The sequence below is a fragment of the Trichoplusia ni genome, chromosome 11 (genome assembly GCF_003590095.1).
Source record: "Trichoplusia ni isolate ovarian cell line Hi5 chromosome 11, tn1, whole genome shotgun sequence".
Classification (NCBI taxonomy): Eukaryota; Metazoa; Arthropoda; class Insecta; order Lepidoptera; family Noctuidae; genus Trichoplusia; species Trichoplusia ni.
The window spans coordinates 198,789-221,692 of record NC_039488.1 but is presented as its reverse complement, the minus strand read 5'-3'; the positions used below and the strand labels follow the sequence as shown (position 1 = coordinate 221,692).

General features: G+C 34.4%; 1 protein-coding gene across 2 annotated transcripts in view; it reads left to right on the top strand.

Annotated features, from left to right (window-relative positions):
* The first annotated feature begins 1,121 nt into the window (after positions 1 to 1,121).
* LOC113498539 (neurogenic locus notch homolog protein 1-like) overlaps positions 1,122 to 22,904 on the top strand; it is a 62,298-nt gene continuing 40,515 nt past the window's right edge. For both annotated transcript variants that reach the window (XM_026878573.1, XM_026878572.1), the window contains exon 1: positions 1,122 to 1,410. The gene's annotated coding sequence lies outside the window, so the exon portion shown is untranslated. The remainder of the gene's footprint in view (positions 1,411 to 22,904) is intronic.

The window sequence follows — 22,904 nt, the reverse complement described above, 5'->3', positions numbered from 1 at the left end:
CAATGCAATAGATAATTATATTATAATAATTTTACCAGACAAGTTCATTTCACATTAAAGCATAAAGCACCCGTATACGTCAACAAAAACATTTTCTCTCTAACGAGCCTTGAAGATCATTATGATCAATTGATCAATAATCGATGACTCGGATAATGTACCAAACGATTGACAGTTTCTACTTCACACTACCAGATCTGACAGCGGGCGCTAGTTTGTCGTGATTTAGGAGAACATCAATTTAAATTCTGTCGAATGGACAAATGAAATTCTATGGCGGAATGAATGGATGGTTCTGCCCGCTTTGATCCTTGTTTTTTTTTTGGAGAAAAATAGAATGGAATCGAAAAGGTTTCTACTGGTCACGAATTTCCAATTTCCCTGATGGAAACATCGGAAACCATCCAGAATAATATTTGTTTCTCACATTTATTGTGTGTCAGCAAACTCAAAACTAGCGTGCATCGCCGTTGCATTGTAATGCAAAGTTATTCTCTTTGAAATAGCAAATGTAGGAGCAACTTCGAGCTCAATATGTTTCTCATACATTCCCGCCTGTTGTTAACGTTACGTTACTTAACCCGATAAGAGTACCGACATACATTCTGTTTCGTGAACAGAATTCATTAACTTATTACTTAAGCCTGGAACTGAACAAAGATAAAATAAACTTATCAAAACTATTCCGGTGGCAGTGCAATGTTTATGAGTTGCTGCCAACTTTTAATTTACAACTTTGCACAACTTATGAAGCATTTCGCTGGCAAGGGAGGATTTTTTTTGTACTTAGTATCTTGAATAATAAATGTTTGATTAAGGAGGGAGCGTGATGCTCGATAAAGTTTGACACGTTTAATAAAAAAGTTAGCTCTAAGTATTCCAGCTATTTTGTCATGTTTCTTGTTTATATGCCTCCACAATCGATCGCGAGGCACGAGGCGCGCCGCTTTGAACTTTTTCTTTTTCATTAACAGATTTGGCGCCTCCGAAACCGGTTCTTTCACTTTCCATGGCAGCATGTCCATCTAGCGATGCAGACAAGCGAATCATCTCAACGAATGAGTCAGAACGATCAATTTTTGGGTGCTTTCTCCCACACCTGCCCGAAAGGGGCACGGATCACGGATACGAACACTTTCCACTGGGGGGAAATGGGAGCAGCGTTTTGCATGGCCTTGATTCGAGAAGGCGAGCGGCGGTGCCGCTTCGCGCCGCCACCACACCGCACGCGATCAGTCTTTGTCGGACGTTCGAACACAGCATACGCGTCGAGCGAGACCTTAGTTCGGCGAGAGCGATCGGCGCGAGTGTCACACAGTGCTACAAGTGACCAAACAAAGTGAACGCAGTGATTCTAACAATACGGAGGATACCTCGAGCAAATCTGGAGCGATACGTTAACTTAAGGAGGTGTGTTCCATTCAGTTTTATCGTTTATTAGTTTCGTACGCGCGTCTCGAATGTTTATGTTTGTTTTGTGAATGAGCATCGCGTCCATTGAGCTTGGATGATATTTTTATGAAAGCTGGGTTATTAAATATGTGGGTATTTTTATGTAAAGGCGGTCTACGTAAATCGCTAAAATGTGAAAGTTATTTGACGTGTGGCTCGAGTGAGATAGTGCGCTCTATCGCGATGCAGTCACGCTTGTCTGATGACCGCTTATTTATAATTGTTAAAGAAAACATATATTTTTACTTTTTATATTAGTGGTAAACCAAATAAATAAGTTAATAGACGTAATTTAGATTCAAATAATCGTTCTTTTCCATTCCCGACCGTTCTTTCATACCGAATTTGCATGTAAAGTTCAATACCGCGGCTTAATGAAGATATTAACTTAAGTTATTCATAGAGTTAATCATTGAAGGAAATTTATGATCAAGAAATAACTCAGCTCGGAGCTCAGCTTACTGAACTTATGGAATATTAATTAAGTGCCTTGAGACTTACTGCTGATAGCTAAATAAAGGCAATTCAAGTAACAAATACATGAACCTCGAAGAAGGATCTGAATCCGCTTTCATCGGAAAATAAATAAATAAAATATTTTTAAAAGAGATAAAACAGAAACTGTAATATAAAAGACCAACAAACCGATTTCAATCATTTGGGTTGTTATATACAATCCAATTATATGCTGCAACGGACAAATACAAATACACGGTCATGCAAGTAGTAATTGGTTTATTAGTACCCCTTTTGAGTTTTAACACAACAAAGGAAGAATATCTACCACTTTTTGACCATTATAGAATAATTCCATGCTCAAAGTTTTCGAATAATTCATGTATCTTTTCTTCTTCGATTCACTTTGTCACAAAGAACTAATGCAATATCTGTTCTGGTACTGATCAGAAAACCATAAAGCATGAAAAGATAGAAAGAAAGCTAGCTCTTAAACTGTTTTCAATAAACAATACTGCTTTTAAGTTTCGTTGATAGTTATTACAATAAATGATTACATTTTAATCCTTTAAAAGAGCCTCATACCTACTCATACTCCCCTTCAGAGCCTTCTCTCATTCAAAACTAACGTGACATGTCTTCGGGAACAGCTAATAACGTTTCCATTAAGATTCTTGGAGAAATGTTTCCACATTCGTCACGCTTCTAATGATTCTTGTTCTGTCGTGTTGGAATGAATCAAATACACTAATTACAAGAAAGCAACTATATTTTTTAACAGTAAATAATTTGGAAGCGGACATTTCTGGAGTCAGCTGGTAGCTGAATGCGAAGTTTAGACCTAGTTTGTTTCTGTTTTTAAGTTTGATCCCGTTCTCGATTCGGCAATGAAATGGTACTATTAAAAAATCACTATCGATTACTGAGCTTGTGTTAAAAGCGTAGTTATTCGTTAGCTATTGATGAAATATTGTTCTAAATCGTGTCTCTGCAGGCACTGCAGGAATTAGCGTTATTGTCAGAGATTAGTGTCGGTTATCAGAGTGCCAACTTGATTCTTTCGGGCGTATCCCTACAGTTTTAGAAAGAAAACTGAAATCATGCTTTACTTAGATACACACATAGGTACATCATTCTTGCGTGCTCATGAACAATCTTTAACCAAGAGTATTATCATTGGCTTAGAAAATTTGTATTACAGGACTAATCTTTATTGATGTACACAAAATAATTTACGCTTGAAAAAAGTTGCCTTGTTTCTAATACAGTATTGTTTCTAAAAATGATTGCGGATAGCTTAAAATCTTAGCAGAATAACAAATGACAAATATTTATTAGGGGAAATGATTACAGTTGATAAATTGGGTCATTCGTCCAGCAAAAATGTCCTACCTTCCATGTGACACTGATTAATAGCCTGTATAGACACAGTGGCGAATGTTGACAACGTTGGACTCAAATACATCATCTTATTTGCTTCATTATTTCGACCATCAGTTTTGTAGTAACTTCTGAGTCCTGTATATTCCGGTATAATCGGTTTTATTGAATTGGACGATGGATTGAAATGAAATGAAATAATCAATTCTGTAAATATGATATTTCATCACTTTTACGTGTAATTTTGAGCTAGCTAACTGGCTAATGTTTGAGTAAAATACATATAAAACACGCCTGAACTTCTAGCTTTCTGTATTTTTCTCTACTAGCCTATTAAGCAACACGTTTACTGCTGACTAAACATATATTAAAAATGTGAAGAAAATACACAAGTAAAGTAATTTTCCCGCGAAGCATTTATCCGCAACATAAAATGTAGTTACACTTTGAAGATAAGAGAGAGAAGGAAGGAGAGGGAAGGAGTTTCATTTAGTTCAAGATAATTTTAGAACGAACGTTTGTGAAAATTATCGCATACTAAGAAGCAATAGCTTTCTTTATAGCACAAAGAAAGAAATCTGAGGAAAACTGATAAATTTAATCATGCTTTTTTTAAGGAGATAATCCTTTTTTTTTTAAACGCGTTATTTTTGATATCCATCGCTTCATTGTGTGTTATTTCTGTGTTGAGATGCTTCGCTATTTGCACTAAAACCGACGGTGATTCTCATACAAACAATCAGATGAAAGAATATATTTTGGTACTCGGTAAAACATACTCGTTAGCCACACATTATATTATTAATAAAGCACAGAAACTGAAATAATGGACAAATAATGTTGCAAAATGCGGTTGGGCTATGATTAAATCGTAGCCACGAATGCATTATGACCGTAAATCAAGCTAAATTCAACCATTCTGTATGTACATAAAGTTAATTACAGAAAATAAATTTATATTTACTTCATTAAATTACATTACCAAATTTCTGCTCTCATCTGCGAAGAATACCATTCTTAGGGTTCGTAATATAATTTCTGTTTAGTACAAATTAAGTTATGAGACCTCTTTGTTTGGCTGAATGTGTGGCAGAATAATGTATGCCTTTGCCATTAATTTAGGGGCTATGAGAGACATAAAGTGGAGCAGTCTAATAGAATCGCTACGTAATTGCGTTTTATCTAAGGTTTTATCCAAATGGCATGCGACGGCTCCTATTTGATAGCGTAATAAAAACGAAACAGTAATTCTATTTACTTCGAGCTGTACTTTTCTCAATTGTTTTATTTATGTGGCTTGAGCAAAGGCCGTAAAGCGTCTCGGAGGATCACAAAGTTGTAATTATATAGGAGTCTTTGTTCATTCATGAGTGAAAAGATACACACAGATACTTATAGGACAGTCCTCAAATTTAAAGTAAATTAGGCCACGGCAGTTAATTGGATAAGGATCGTGTTTACCCATCGACCGCAGTTTGAATACTACTTTTTTCTTTTTCATACAAATCTCTCCCGTCCACAGCTAGAGGCACATCAAAAAGAGCTTTTAAATGAAAGCAGAGTAAATTGCTGTGTTGTAGACTCGGATCAAAAAACGGCGTCAAAGCAAGCCGTGGTTTGGTATGCAACGCTGATATTATAAGTGGCAGCTAAAACCCGGCTCGCTTTGCAACAGTACAAGTATACGGATAACATCAAACATGGCTTGTGAAGGAACATCATACAACATGCTTTTTTCGTGTATTTTTTTTAACATGAAGGATTAAAGTCATGTGAAACCTATGTGTGGAAAAATGATATAGGTATATTGAAAAGTAGAATTTGATGAGCTGTTTGGTTTTCCATTCAGAATGTTATTGCAATTTCAGTTAATATTTAACTTTAAATAAATATTTTCGGATTTAGATTTGGTAATCTATACTTCTATACTAATATATAAATCTGAAGAGTTTGTTTGTTTGTTTGTTTGAACGCTTTAATCTCAGGAACTACTGGTCCAAATTGAAAAAATATTTTTGTGTTGAATAGACCACTCATCGATGAAGGCTTTAGGCTATAAACCATCGCGCTGCGACTAATAGCAGCGAAGATACAATGAAAAATGTGAAAAAAAACAGGGCAGGTATAAATCATAACTTATATCTTCTACCCACGGGGACGAAGTCGCGGACAACAGCTAGTATAATATATTAGTAAACTAGATTCAAAACTAGAAACAACATTTTCATAAGTGACTATTCGTTCAAGTCTTTCTAAAGCAGTATTCATACTGTTTTAGAAGCTACTGGCGTTGTAAATAATCATCGCCGCCCATTAACATTTGCAACAATAGGCGATTCGCTTTTGTCTTCCGATCTTTTGTCACCAAGAATATGAACGTCTGCTTCTGTCATATTTTGAAACACAATCCCGTTTCGCGTCTTCTTAGATACCCGTGACCTAGTAAATGGCTTATTGACATAACAAATAATATTATTTAAAAAAAAACTCTTTGTTTCGCATTTACATCTAATTTATAATTAAGTTTAGTAACGAAACAAGCAAAGACCGGACAGAGTGGAAAAACCTGCCCCACAGTGGAAAAGTAGCGGCTAAATAAAAATAAAATGAAAAAATAGTAAGGAAACGCTTTCAGACATAGTCAAACACACATACTTAAAATCAATTAAATAATATTGTCATCACAAAAGTGTAGTAAAAATAACCATGCTGCAATAAAGTGTTTCTAATAACAAGAGCGATTTAACACAATTACAAGCTCTCCAGCTAAGAAGTAGTCGATCAAATTATCGCAATAGCTAATTACTTTATAACGAACACCGCGTCGGCATGAGAACATTGTAAACAAACAGCGAAGGCGCCTAATAGCACAGCCCTAATTGGTAAAAACATTTTTGGGTGCGGATTTCAAAAAGTGGCTGTCATGTATTTTTGTATTGGCAATCTCTTTTAAAAACTATTTTATTGCCAGCCGTAATTAATGAATACCATTTACTTTCCAAAGGCTTAACTAGATTTTGTAAACGGTTGGAATTTAGTTTTATGGAAATAATTAAATTTTGATATCTGTTCGGTAATTGGAATTTCTAAAGAAACGTTTATATAGAAAAGGAACTTTAATTTATGTATTTTATTCTAATATTTTCAATCATGCAAAAACGAATCAATTATTTTCATAAGACATAATTACCAGCTAAATAACATTCCGAAAAGTACTCTCATTCATTTATCATCGTCATCCACATTCAGCTTGACAGCCAGATACCTTTGTACCGCAAAACTCGCGAAAAACACGCAAGCCTTGATATTCTAAACAGGAAGCGCGGGTGAGCTTCAAGTAACCTACATTATTAACCAAACAAAAGTTGTCGTGACCCTGCGTGAGGCCCGTGAGCCCCGTACTATCAGCCATCGAATTAACGTCCACAGTTGGTAAACAACCCTGAACCAAATCCTCGGAACCCCTCCCTCTTGCTCACTATGCATAACTTATGCTAATTCGGACTACAAGAAAATGTTGACAAGCTCTGTTTAGAGATTTTTCATCGTTTGAATTTTATGCATTTTTCGAAGTTATGTGTGCATCCTTAGAGCTCTAGTTATAGAATGTAAATATTTGATCATGATTAGGATACCCTTACCCGCATCTGGGTTAGGAATAAAATTTAATTAATGAATGGGGTATTAGTCGGGAAACAACAATGATTTATGCTTCTACACTGATACGATGTTTGTGAATCAGACGTCCAAACTACAAAACGTTCTACTAAAATTTCCATTTGATTTATTTATCCATTAAAACCTTTGCTAAAAATGACATTAAATAAAAAAAAACGGTTTATAAGAAGTAGTTTGCATTCTATTTTTAAATAACGAATCTAACTATAAATACAAGTTGGCAGTATTTTCGCGACACAGCCCCGTAACAAAACATTTTTAAAAAGAAGGTTCGTATCAGAGTGACAGACACACATCACCGGTACAAAGGCATTGTTGACTTTGTTTTTCGCGTTTCCTTTCATCTGTATACGTTGTGAAAAAATAAAAGGGTTCCAACAATGGCGTCGCGAGCGCACATCCCCTCGCTTTTTTATTTCAGGTGTTCTTCAGGCGGTGAAGACTTTTTCTTTATTGCTTTATGCCTTCATCTTGTTATTGTTTTTACTTTTTAGGAAAATAGCCAATTTTCTTCCACATTTAGTGTTTCAGCTACATACCTACTTCACCATCACCCTGAGAAATGAATAAACTTTGCTATTGCTTATCTGTTGAGTCGGTTTTCGGCACAGGGAAAAGGAACATAGGTTAAAAGGGTGTTATCTGAAACTTTCACGTGACATTTGATTTCGGTAAATACATCACGAGGTCGCGAGGAAAATGTAAACGCATTTTACGTAGGTATCATAAGAGTTTGCCAACACCAATTTTGTAGGGAAACGTATATTTTATTTTTTTCTTGTTTGAATATCTATTCTGCGAAACTGTGTACGGGCTAAAAATATCTCGTAGAATACACAAGGGGTGGTTCAGTGTTCCAAATGGGGTGAAAACCGCCCCACAGAGGCACGGGTCCGGACCATACGTGGATAGGAATAACATTTTCGGGTTGATTTACCATTTCTGATATGATTTGCGTCTTTTTTTGATCTTTATCATTTGATTTTGTAAAGGTCATCGTTTGTAAAATTAAAAAAGGTAAAAGGTCCTTTATTGCATTAAGATTTTATGTGAAAATTTGTCTAGTATGTATTGTATATTATATCGCGTTCAGATACGATGGATCGATCCGACACTTGAATAAAGTACCTTAAGAACCTTTAGTTTTACCTGTCTTTTCGAATAAGTTAACCTATAAATGTGGCGAAAATCATGTCACAAATTTAATAACAATCGTAAAACAGTAGGTAACCCTTAATAAATAAATAAACTGGTATCGCGCTCTAACTCTCTTAATTACCCTTGCTTTTTTCTGCGATACAGCGTGTGTGTTAGTTGGCTTTATGTGTATGTATGTAGATACAATACAAACAGTTTTTTAGCCATCCCGGTCTTTAATTTCCAGTTTAATTCGTTTTCGAGAATTGCTCTCATAGAACTTGTTGTGGAGTTCAAAGTGAATTCTAATGTAATTAAATGTAGGTTATGCTTACATGTAACTGAAAATCTTTTAACAAATATAAAAAAAAATTGGAGTGGAATGCATTTCATTACGTACAAAAGATTTATTTAAAATATCGGATGTTGTGTAAATTGAGAATAGTGTTGAAATAAAGTATGTATGTCTGTAATACGTCGAATAAAAACATCCTGTAAACACATAAGATTCAAATAGGAATCTCGAAATATTCGGCCATTGACATAGTAAAGACAACAGTTTCATTTAACGTTTTAAAGCATCAAAATACTTGCTGCGAACCTAATTATTAAACAATGAGCATTTAATACCAGCGTATCAGCGTGCGTCGTGATCTGCATAACAATGCGAGTCCTATTGTAGTCGCAGCCCTGCGAGCTGTCACCCTGCCAGAATGTAATCATTGTCTAAGCTAATGTTTATTATACGCGTGGTCTAACCTAACCTCAAAATGACAGTGACAGTTGACTTTTTAAAATCGTAGATTATTGCTGTTGTTGTTCGTATTCGGTTTTAATATTCTCTTTTTTTTCTTTCCCTATTAATCTAATCCCTTTTAATTCTAATTATATTCACAGTTGGAGATATTCCAAAAATAAGTAAAACTTTGTGGAAAAATGTTGCCAAATTATGTGACGTAATTAAAAAATGTGTACCAGAAGGAAAGTCGATTTATTATTTAAATTCTGATATTTAGAGTTAATTAATATTGTTCAATCGTGCGTAGATGCGAAATTATGCGTTGTTAATCTATTTACTATTTAATTTTAATATACGGTCATGAATTACTCACTACATCGTTTTGTTCATATGAACCACAAATGCCCATTATAAAGTATTTGGTGTTTTTATTAGTGCATGTAATTTTAACTGAAACCCTCGAAAGCCTGTCTACATAGATTCGTTAATGCATTGTATATCTATTCATTTAAATCAAAAGCATCATGCTTAAATAAACAATTATATTTAAGATAATATCGAATTGCATTTATCCTCCCACTTGTATCTGATTTATCGTCTGTCTGTATGACTAAAGAATTTATAATGAGTCAGTGACATTGGTTATTTTTCATACTTACCATGTTTATATCGGACATAAATCTTGATGGCTTATGTTTTGTTTAGATTAAATTACTTATTTGTCGATAAAAATAAATACTCTTCTTTTCTCTGAATACAATTGCCAGGGTATTAAGAATGATTCGTCTTTGCATCTTGGATATGATATTATTTATTTGAATCATTTTATCTACCACTTACTAACACCGTACAAACTCATACTTAATAGTATACAGGCCCTTGCCGTTAGTGTTCACAGATCTTCGCTTAAAAAAATCGTTACTTTGTACACAAAAACTTTTACTTTTAGTGCCAAGATAAAACAAAAAAAAACCTTATAAACAGCCAACGAACTTCCATTCAAAATAAGAACAAAAGAAAATCACGTTATGATCCCAATGCAATCCCATATTTTTATTTCTTATCTTACAGATCTGATAAAAACCTTTTTATATAGACCCTCTTTTCATTGCATGTGCCCTTTGTTACAAAGAGGTCTGCGGTCTTCAGTCACGGGGGGTGGCATACAAGATCTCTCGGTCTCTACAAGAGTTTCTTTGTGGACGACATGCGGAGAATATACTAAATATTTATATGTATGTATCTCTTGTACAGTGTACATACATTGTGACTTTACCTCTGGATACAATAAATTTTATCTATAACTTCTATAATATGTAGGAGTAATTTATAGAGTTAATTTATACTTTGAAAATAACGACAGAATGAGCTATTTAGAATCGATTAGTTACGCTCTGACAATGCCATAAGCAAAAGGAGATCCGTTTTGTTCATACCATACATTTTAGGATATTGACAATCGCAAACACTGGAACATTTGCACTCACGATAATTTCACAATTATAGTCACTTTTTTTGTCTACTTGTGCAATCGTATTTCTAGTTGAATTTCCTCTCAAACTTTTTTAGAAAACCAATTTCAATAACGTTTTCCTTTTATTCGTTTGAGTATCGATTGACGCATGGAATGAACGGAACTGAACTGTTTTCTGATAAACTTGGGTACATTACTTGTTTTTTTGAAAAGTGGAGAATAGAGTCTGTTAAACATCCCCGGTACATAAAGAGCAAGGAAGAAACTTGGGTGGGCTTAATTCAGTAAAAGTCTGACGCTCTCTGCCGCTCAAACCCAAGCAGGAGCAGTCATTTTAAGATTTCCCATACCAAAAAAAGAGTTTATTTATCATAACTAGTTTGAAGAACCTCCTGATGAAATTAGAGATTAAAAACTGTATCAGTTTTGGATATTTGAGGCCCTTCTCAAAAACGAAAGCCAGAAAACAATTGCTTTAGTGACGTTCCCAAATAGAACGTATGAATTGACACTGACAAAAAGTACCAAGGGTGTTATTCTGCTCCGGTCGTTCTGAAATACGGGTCTTATTCTCAAAATATGAAGTGGCCGGAGAACTGCTCGTATTTATACTAATATATAAAGCTGAAGAGTTTGTTTGTTTGTTTGAACGCGCTAATTTCAGGAACTACTGGTCCAAATTGAAAAAATCTTTTTGTGTTGAATAGAACATTCATCGAGCTATAAATCACGCTGCGACTAACAGGAGCGAAGATACAATGGAAAATGTGAAAAATCAGGGCAGGTATAAATCATAAGTTATATCTCCTACCCACGGGGACGAAGTCGCGGGCAACAGCTAGTTAAGGATGTACGGCGTCCACTTTCACACACACAAAGGTTTTCCCTGTGTGTACCTACGTAGCAACACTACCAACACATATTCGTATGTTATTCGCACCACACTAAGCCACTTCATTTATTTGCACACATTATGCAGGAGAAAGTGTTGTAGTTCATATTCGCCGCCAGGTTTCGCCCGCGGTAGGGCACAGTGAAAGCTTATTCAGCTCGGCTGACTAACAACAATAAATACGAATATTATATACTCACAACGACCTATATTGGGTACAACTGTATTTTTAAAGGAAAAATGTCACTTTTCCTGGTTTTATCCCACGAACTGTCTAGTTAGACGGTTGAAATTTTCAAAAGATGATGACGTATTTCAGTTGCCGCTAGGACAATAAATAGGTGCATAAAATGAGGTTAAGCAGCAGTTGTTTCGGTCATAAATTTGTTTGTTTATCTTTAGCCTTTTTGTTTGGAACCCCGGGTTTACGTACGTATTACGAGTTCAGTTTTTATTAAATGTCTGATGCTAAATGGCTACAGAATAATAAACGCTTTTCAGAGAGTGGTTATTTTTTCTCTTTTCGAATATATATATTTCGAAATAACGGTTTTATCATCCGTAAAACCAATTAAATAGGAGATGATGAAGGTCACAGCGTCCTCGATAAGGCTTCAACCGCTTTGACCCATTCTGGCGAATCCTTAAATTCAATATACCCAAATTGAGTTTCCCTTAATTGTAAGGGGTAATCGATTTCTGTTACTGGCAAATTATATATCGACGAGTTTGCATTATTTATTAATAATGATGAATTGTTTAGTACCAATCCGAGTCGTGTTTAGAATTAATTAGAGCTTAATTAAATATTTGATTTATATTTCATGCTACGCTTTTACAGAAGTTAAATAATTAACTGGATTAAGAATACCTTTTTCTAGACCGTATTCTTTATTGAAACATTATTTTCTTCTAAAAAATAAAATACACACGCTATTACACAGTAAAATCAGCAAATATTCTCGATGAAGAAATCAGAGACAAAAAGTATCATTTTTTTTAGCACCTCTTAGATTTTTTTTTCTTCCAATTAATATAGTACTTAAGCTAATCATTTACTGCCTCTTAGTACTTAAATCTTTACAACTACGAGGATACAAAGCACCTCGGGACGGTATATCCCGGGGCGGGCGAATTTGTCCTGCCGTTGTACAGCGTAGGACTTGATAAAGAGCATTGTCTTAAGTAATCCCCATTAACGCGCTGACAAAGGGCGGATTATGTTCCGATAGGGATCGCTACGGACCCTCTTAAGGTTTATTGCGTTAATTCAGAATGAGATTTTTTTTAAGAATTTGATAGTTTTTTGACATGACAAAGGTTGTGCGATGAGCACGATTGTTCGTCCTTCACCTGAGTGTAATTTATAATCTATAACTTGCTGCTATATTAATGTATTTACATATTTAATTATATTTGGGAAAACAAACAACACAAATTACATTAATTAAATAATAATAAATTAAATAATTAAGTATCCAGAACTATATAATAAACGGCATTTGAGGCTAAATGCCGTTATTAGAAAGTTGTTCGTAAACATAATATTATTTAGCTAAAATTAATTATTTATTTAAACTGATATTCATAAATCAGCTTGACATTAATTTTCTTTTAAAAGGACTTTAGACTTCGGAATGTTACTTGACATTATTAATAATGTAAGATCGTGTGGAGTAAACTTGACGAACCCGTAATTAATACAACATTTTGGTCTTAATTATACGCTTCGTCTATTGGTTATTAACTTTAACTGTTGTAATTGGATACCAAATTGAATTTAAGTTTGGAACAAGTACTACGATGAAACAAACATGAAAATTTCACTAATGAAAGAGATAAAGCTATATAGGCTGATAGCGCTATCCTTTTTTAATAGTATCGTACTATAAACTATGTTACTGGAACTAACTCAGAAGTTAAACTGTAACAATTAAGCTAACTCTACAAAGACAATTGAAATATTATAAGTTAGATGTGTGTTTTGAGAATTGTAATAATTTAAAGTTTGTAGCTATATTGTATCTCAAATAGTTTCAGAAGGATTTATGTAACGATTTATTTTTCCTGGTTTTTATGAAATTGAGTATGTTTTCTTGAAAACTTAAATGAATGAAGTATTAAAATCAAAAACAAACCCTAGTTTTTCAGATAAAGACAATAGTTCCTTTGCATTTAATGTATGTATCATAGTTTAATCATGTTCCCGTTTTGGCAACATACTTTTAGATTCATAATTAAAAATCGTCTATTTTGGGTTATGAATGATTTAGATTTTTATCAAACTATGTTTGTCGAATTAATTGTTATTGAAAAACAATCTGAAATGAAATAAAATCATTGTAAATAAATAATGAATCATTGTATTTTGACCTTACCTTATCCAAAATTATTTTATCTCCAGCTATTCCATAGACACACAAGAGTACTTTATCCCCCAAATCAATTCCATTCACAGCCATTTCCTTTGAAGAATTAAGTTGACATACATATTGAATAGAAATAAATAACTTGGATTTACGGTTATGATTCCAATTTATCTTATGAGTAACATAACTAGTCCGGAATGCGACTGAACGAAATTAAACAACAATACATTTCTTGCGTGTAATAAATAAGGGCATGTGTGGTAAAGTTGACATCTTTGAAGTTAGATGTTACACAGTGAGAGTGAGATGCGATTATACACAGACGCTGAAGTGCAACAGTGATGGCGCTATGATGTGGCCCACTTTGGAAGGGTCTTATTATGTTGGCTCTTCGGTATTAGTTTGAGTATCGTACACAGCGCCATATTGGAATTACAATTCTGTCATGTTCCATATTCTGTAATATTGAGAGAATCGTACAGTTTTCTTAGATCACAATGCTAATATATTACTTGAACACTGCTTCCAAGAGAATATTATTCTTATCTATCTAGTGATATCAATAATTCAGTTTGATACAAACGTAGGGGCTGATATTTTATATTTAAAGTATGATCTAGTTGTTGTTTTCAGCCTAAATATATATATTATATTCAATGTTTTACGAAAGTTATTTGGTCCACACGAAGAAAAAGCTTTAAAGATTTATAAATAATATTTTTAACATAGTATTTTAACAATATTGTGTTAAAAAAACCTTTGGAATAAATTTTGACATTGTTCCGTTAAGGGAACAAAAACAAAACACTGTTAAATTAGCGATGCAAACCAATCAGTTGCGAAGTAGAAAAAGCTCATTAATCATTGATCAGCGTCAGATTTTTCCCGATATTGCTTCGTAACTCTAATACTGTTTAATTGTAGAAAAAACCGAAATTACTTAAGAGTGTCGACCGTTACGACGAAAGTCGTTAAGGTGCTGCGCAAACATGGATACTTTTTGTAGCCGACAGACTCGGGAAACTGTAGTTGATGTGTCATGTATAGGTGATTGGATTCAGTTTATGTATGCGCAAGTAGTGAACGATTTACGATTTTGTAATAAAATCTTGCTTTAACACCTAAAAAATGTTTTAAGAACTTCCGCCACTCAGGCCCCCAAGATAAAAGCTTCAACTTAGTTTCGAACCACTGAATTAATGTAGTTAAAATTGTAAGTTTTGAAACAATAAATGTTTTTTTCTCATTTTTCTCCATACTGGTTCTATAGTCAAGTAAGTAATAAATGATGCAACGGTTTATTCACGCGTATTTATCGGGAGTTCCCGACTGGTTTCGGACCCAACCGGAGAAATTAATCATCTCCTCAATAGTTACTATGAAAAAGATACAAAAGTGTCCACGTTTGCGCACTACCTAAGACGGTCAATGTAGAACGAAAAGGTGTATGTCGCGTGCTGGTAGCTCATCAAGCAGGTTTGATGTTACAGGTTTTATGCCGATTGATTTATACTGAAGATTTCTCATCTACTACTACGCTAAAGGTATGATTATAGACGTAAAATTCAGGCAAATGGTGTAAAACTTACCGAAACACGAGGATAGCCAATCAGAGAAATGTAGGATTGGAGATATTACCAGCCTATAAATATCTCACTAATTGGCAGCGTCTTTTCCCATGTACAAATATTGAGTATTAGTCACCATGCTGTTAAGATTATCTTTCATCAATTTTCAAAAAAACACTTTTTGCGACATTCTGCAATGAAAATAAATAACGGACCTTTCATTAGAAGCCATGAAAGCCACTGACAATGCTGTTCTCACGACCAGTCTCTACAAAATTGTCATCAAACAAGGAAGAAATAAATCTTCCACCTGCGGATATTACCCGGCAATTTCTTGTAAAAGGAAATGGATGAGGTAATAGCTAACAGCACCTGTATTATACTCGTGAAGTAGGTTGCTGTGGGAGCGAGACCCCGATATGGGAAATGTAGGGTACTGTCTCGCTCCCACGCTCTCAACAAACTTGACGAACTGAGAGGTGGAAATTTGACAGCTATTCTTCTACTGCCGGTTGTCATAGTGAATTGGCAAGTCTCCTATAGTTTTGTATTGACTATTATGTCCGTGACCCCGTCTCCAACACTTTAACTACTTGGCACGTGTTTCCTTGAATTTCTTTTTAGTTTTCTTGCCATTTTCTACTTTTATAGTTATGGGTTACTTAATTACGTTTGATGTAACAGTTTTATTTTTGTTTCGCTTTTGATTTCTCGTGCTTTATTTGTGGAACATAGTAGTTTTGATAATATGAGTTTAAGATCAACGATTTCATAGTTAGGTTTAAACATTTGATAATTAATTGAGTAGGTACACCTAAGTTTACCTATCACTCATATTTTCAATAAATGATCTATGATTTGATTTAAAAAGGTAATTCTGTTGTCTGTAGCTATTGTAAACACCAGCTTACGATTTACCAAAACTTTAACGTTTACAAGGAATTTTCAGCTTAAAAACTGTCCAAGTTCCATATGACCTACGTGTGCCAGTTTTGAGTTTTAATCTGTGTAATTATCTCTCGTGTCGGTACTTCACCTTTGGCTGGAATCTTCCTTTTTATGCTCCCGTAATTTTCAGCTGATACGTCTGTAGCCATTGAAATATATGTACCTATATGTAATAGCAGAATTGCTGTTCGAGATTACTATGGTCTAGAAACAGAACAGGTCAGGAGTTTGATAAACTTAATACTTGTGTTTGACCTAGATATTTGTTAGTCTATTTTTGACTCACAAAAATCTATTTTCTATAACTAGCTACAGATCAATACAGAACTTTAAATTACAAGGACCATAGAAATCGAAGTTATTGAAATATGTAGGTGGTTGTCTCCTATTAAAATTACTGGCATTAAATATTAGTAGAATACCATTTATTCATCTAAAAGAAAAACTAACAAGGCTGGTGTTTCAATCATCTGATATAGATGTTAGAAACCACTAATGATGATGAGGATTAGAGAATCGTATAAGGATTTCAGAGAGGCCTTTGCAAAGCAGTGGTAGACACTGAGCAAAAAAAAACGATTTCCAGTTGTTATAGATGGGTATTATGGGTAGGATAACTAGGTAACCTAATTTTTGTTGACGAACTTCTAGTTAATCACTAACGCCTTGTGTGTAACCTACATACCGGGAGTCCGTTGCGTGACTCCTCATTGTAAGCACCGCTTCCCGTGATCAGCTGGAATCCGCAAGCCGCGATAGTTTGTTACAGAACTTTAAATGGAACACACCCTTTTGTTTTATTGTAATGTGTCATTAATCTCTGGGAAGTGTCGAAGGTTAATGTTTAGGGGCTATTTACCTAGCATATAGCAGCCATCGTTCAAAAGTTGGCCAGTTAAATATCTAAATGCTACATGGATCTTTTTGGCATAATAGACAAGAACCTTGCAAATCGTAAGCCAACTATTCATTGAAATTACAGAGTAACCACCGAACTCCACTGAAACCAAACATTTTCAATCAATTAAAACGAATTTCTAGCCAAGAATAATAGAGAGCACAAAAGCGATACCGAGTTTAAAGATATTTCACGAATCCCTATTCTGTTTGAAGCGAGGACTGCACGAATGCCAGAGATAAAGCTACACAGACAAATTGCTCCAGTCTTGTTGGACAACGGAAATGAGATAGCTTTAACCCTTCAGAATAAGGATTTATCATTCGGTACGCTATCGCTTTAATCGCGTCGTATTGTTCTATTCAATTGGGATATTGAATGGATACCTAAATAAACATTTAACTCTTATTTATCTTTGATTACTTTAGCTATATTCAATTCATACGTTACAATAGAATTTCTGACGATGTAGAATTTATTCAGCGCATAAAAAGAAAAGGCTGCATCGTACTGGCCATTAATAAGTGGACAACGTTCTAAACACATAGTGGCTAGGCTATAAAGTCGTGAAAAAGAAATACGAAGCCACAGTGTAAAATATTGTTGAGTATTCAGCTTAATGTACTGACAATAGCTACACTGTGTCGTTCCGCAACATTAGGTTGGGTGAAAACAATCTTTATTTGAGATCGGTAACGTTTATGGATTAGACATCATTACTCCACATTGTGTTCGTAAAAGGTAATTTCCATGAGAGGAATTCTAGCTTTTACCTTAATCTAAGTAAATAAAACTCGGGTTTTATTGGTTTACTCCGAAGTGCTTCGAACTGTTTGTATGAAAGCCCTGTTCAAATAAATTTACGATTATTGTTCAATTGATTTTGATTGTTGAATCGAACCCCATTTTTGCCTTAGTAGATCCAGTTGTAGAGTCCTTGCAGTTTTAGATTTCTACACTGGAATCTGAAATCACTAAAAAGTTCTAAGCTGGCGTGGTAATCAATGTCTGAATTTACCCTATATGGGAACTTAAGAAGAGACCTACACCCAGCAAATTAACGACAAAATCTGTTTATTTTTCCAAAATTTTGTATTATTATTATCACTTAAATATTAAGTCATTCTATATTTATAAGTATATCTACTGTTGCAAAATATTTGTTTTAAATTAAACTTTACAAATACAATCATCTGAATTCTAATTTATTTCCATGGCAGCACTGTGAATTTACGCTAAAATACTTACTAAATAATTCAACTCAAGCGTGCCACAGCATAAAAAAACAGCTACAGACTATTGAACACTTAATGTATTGTCGTTCTGACAATAGCTACTCTATGGCACTTTCCGGTACATTACGTACAGTGGAAACCAGTTTTAGAGAGTGCCAACGTGTACAGCCTAAATGTAATTTATATAAGCCGCGAAATTTGTGTGTAAATGTAATTTAATGAAACGTTTACATTCGATTGTATTTATCGCTTTGCGTCCGTTATTAAAATAGGTTTTAATCGGAATATGAATATATTAAAGTATCCTGCCATTCATCCAATATTATACCCACGAAAGTTTGTATGTATCGATGTGTGTGCTTCTTTCAAGCTAAAATCACTGAACGGATTTAGACGAAACTTGGTACACAGATAGTTTTATCCCAATTTTACGGTCTAGCTAGCTAACAGCTAGTATATAAATATAATGAATCGATACCCTGCTATAAAAATAAAGTCAATTTATATTATCTAATGAAATAATTTGGATTCAAAACATTTCAATTACCAAAAGATTTTTCCCGGAATCACCTTGTAATTATTTACAGCAAAACTTTTCTCATTTACTTTTCTGATAAGGCTTAAGTCGTAATATTTAATTAATCCCTTTAATTAAAATGTCGTTTGCAGTCTTAACTTTTTTCTGAACTAAGCGGGGTTTGACTCTGTCATAAATAAAACCACATTCACAAACAAAAAGATGATTTAATATTTACCTTCGTTAGACTATTTTTTAAACACAAGCTGGCTGTGGTTTTCTCATTAAGATAAACAGATTTAGATGTTGACTTTATAATAAGCATAATATTAAAAAGATAGTAAACACCTGGGTACTACCTTTATAAAATGTACAATTGTACTAATTCATACTTATTCTTCAATTGTTTTTGTAAGTAAGTTTTTGTAAGTAATCTTTTTTTTCATCTCAGTTATTTTGCAGATGCATTGTGACAGACTTACTAAACAAATCCAATAAATGGAGTTTTGACATTCAATATTGTACTTATACAAACTTATGAACAGACAATGCGTCTGGAAAATGAGAGCAAATAAATTTGTTTTTAACAAGAAACAAAACTACGACATTTTTCTTGTTTCGTCTCGGAATACAAAATTCCTTTTCCTCAAAATCCTATTTCATTTTATTTTGGTAAAAATTTTCCCTGATCCTAACAGTGCTACAAGAATTTTTCTAAACGATTTTGACATTCCGACAGAATTTTTCCTCAAAATGGCTCCTTTGTAAACGTCAAATAGTTTGAAATGGAACTTGGAACAATGCGTGGAATTTCGTTCTGCACATAATAATTTCTGTTAGTCCTATTACTTTACTTAATGCTTAACTTTTGTACAGTGGAATCTTGTACCTATTGTGCCTATCTACGTGCAATGTTCATAGATTTATCTTTTCTTACGGCTTTATAAATTTTCGCGGCGCGGTTCACGATTGAGACGAAACATCTGAGCAAAAAATCATTTTTTTAAGTGCCATGATTCTTTATACGCTATCGTGTTTCAACGGTGTGTCGCCTAATCACTCTTGGACTTTCACCTCCCAAAGAAAAACTAGCAGGTGAGACGGCGCTCTACACACTGTAACGTGGCATCTCTTTTCCTCAACTGCAATAATATCAATTTAAGACGTGATGAGAATCGTCTGGACTGGCTTTTGTGTGTTCGTCAGCATGAAGTTTTATACCACATGTGTGAATATACGGCTCACTTGATATAATTAACTTTCCGCTCTCGTCGTCTTGGGCTATAAAAGCCGCTGTAAAAGGACTATAAACGCCTAAGAGATCCCTCAGTACTTCTTTAATTTAACCGCGTCGCTTTTCGTCTTCATTGATAGCTTAAAAGCGTACGAGTATATTGCCTCATAGTATTTGAAACTCTGTATGGTCAGGGCTAATTTTTATTCCTGGAATTTGTGTCTCTCTGATATTATTAGCTACAGCGGCTATTATTGAGGTTCCAAAAAAAAGCGTTGGCAAATCAGATGCAAGTGGAGGTTGCGAGATGAAATGACCTGGCTTCATCCTTATCAACCTGTTCTATTGCGGCTTCCAAAAGGGATAAGTTGAAGAAGAGTCTACAGACTTTTCCAACAGTGGAATATTTTAACCCAGATATAACGACAATAATACGTTGAGTTTAACTTTTATTATAATTCGGAACATTTCTCCTAACAGTAATAATTTTGTACCCACCTTGGCCAATAAAACTCCACGATAAAACGTGTCAGTAATTACCTCCTACAATACAGCTATTATACCCACAATTTTGGCACTCTCCTCAATAAGAGTTACCTTCGCTCCTGGCTCGGTACACGTGCCGCTTTCAGTAGTTGACCTAATTAACACCGCGATATTTGCGTTACATCCAACTTCTACCGGCAAAAAATTTGTAAGTGGAATCCCAAATGTAATTTTTCAAACGAACAAACTTTTGGAAGTTGTTTGGAACGAATGTTAATCATGTAACGTGGAAAGCTGTCCGACAATTCGACATTGGTTTAATCAGAGGTGTGTCGTCGGCCGCCAGTGGCCAGCGGCGGCTACAATCGTGAAATTCGTTTATGAGTCCCTTGATATCATCCAGGCATACCATTTCGGAAGCTTTCGGGAGCATTCGGAATATTTAACGTGAGTTTCGGACATAATCCTGACGCCGCCTCATCTGGCAATAAAATGAAATGAAGGTGACGTGTGAAGGTTTCACTCTGGGATTCGACTTTTGCTGTCGTTGCCAAATGATTTATAAAGGCTTATTGCTTTGCAGAAGGTACCACGCTTGAACCCCGTCAAGCGTGGTGTCCTGAACTCCTTGTTTGGAATAAACACTAAGATTGCAATTCTTTAAGCATATTTTATCGTTTTAAATGTTTTGAAGATGACTTGTACTCGGTCAGCATCATTGGCCAGAGTATCTGAAATAGCTGATTGTTGCAGCACCGGTAAATTTAATTACTGCAATGTCTTTGATGGCTGCTAAGACCTATAGCTGCACGGCATTCTCTCCACACCCAGATAGACAACACAACAAGGAGAAAATTGAGCTCCTATTCATAAATATGTCTGTCAAGACGTCGTTGCATGACAGTGATATTATAATTCTACTCCGAATAGACTGTAGACGGTACTTGTTGTGCCGAAATAATTTAAGCCAGTTTTAAGACCCGCAGCAATTACATTTAAATTACGTTTCTGTTTTGTTTCGCGACAAAAGTCAACCGTCTGCGTTTATTGTGTTTTTATTGTTGAAAAGTATTTGCTGTTACAATGAGTAGGGCTTTTACTAAATCAATACTGAGGAGTAAGATGTTCATTTGTTAAAAAGTATTGACTTTTGTCGTTTTTGTTTTTTAATGTGAACGTTTATATCACATGTTTTTAACCACATAACCTTCTTTACAATTTCCACTTTTAACGATTGGTAAGTTGTAACTATTGAATTTTGATGTAGATTGTTATCTATAATGTGATTAGTAGATTAGTAAGAACGTTAGATAATTTTGGATATAGGTCTGAACCACATAACTAAGCTTCAAATGACGTGTTTACAATGATAGGTTAATCACGTGGGCTCGACACGATGCACTATTAATTCATTCACATATTTCTCCCATTATCTCATCATTCATACACTATCATTAATCTTTTTGCCTCTCATACCTACGCTTATATCCCGCCTTTGTCTGATTCGACATGTTATTAATTAAAAGCATGATCTTATGTATGAATTACATTGTATTTATAACATACTATGTATATGTGACCGCGGGCCTGCCCGCTGCGGGAACTTCAAATTGGGATAAGAAGAAGATGTGTTAATCCTGGTTATAAACTATCTGTATACCAAGTTTTGTCTAAATCCGCTTGGTGGTTTTTGCGTGAAAGAGGAACAAACATCCATACTTAAAAACTTTGGCATTTAAAATAATAAGGATGTAATATTCTTTCTTCAAACCTAATTATGATAATGTCTAGTTCCTAAGCCAGCCACTTGGACCTGTAAGTAGGCCATTTTTCTGTTACAATTCAGATTGTTTTGTCGGAACCTGTGAATTATGTTTATTACATACAAACAATAATGAGAAAAGTTACTCGAATTTTGTTTGTCAAACGAATTAGGAACAATGGAGGTTGGTGTTTTTTGAGACCTCAATATAACCGTGAAATTATGTACTTATTTAATTTATTGTAAATTAGAAAAGTTTCTTGTCAACAAATAACATGTTTATACGATTATTTAATTTATTTCATTGTTTCAATAATATTTTTGTTTGAAATAATTATGTTTATACATGTTGCGTGTTATTTAAGTGCTGAACTTTTCAAATGACTTTCTTAATGGTTAGCAATATGCGTGCATTAAGGAATCATTTACAATTGGTTGAACTTTGAACTCGGGAGTAATGGACTGTAGGACAGATTTAACTGCCTTAAATAAAACGTAATAAACTTTAGACATTTATTTTAATATAGTGCTTGTATTATTTTTGTCGAAGAACAAGCATTGAATAATCCAATGAGAAGAACCAAAGTAGTATCTATGTAATTAAAACGTGAAAGCCAGTATTAGTACTTATAGCACTTTCAATCGCGAAAGAAAGGAACGTCTATCAAAATTAAAATCT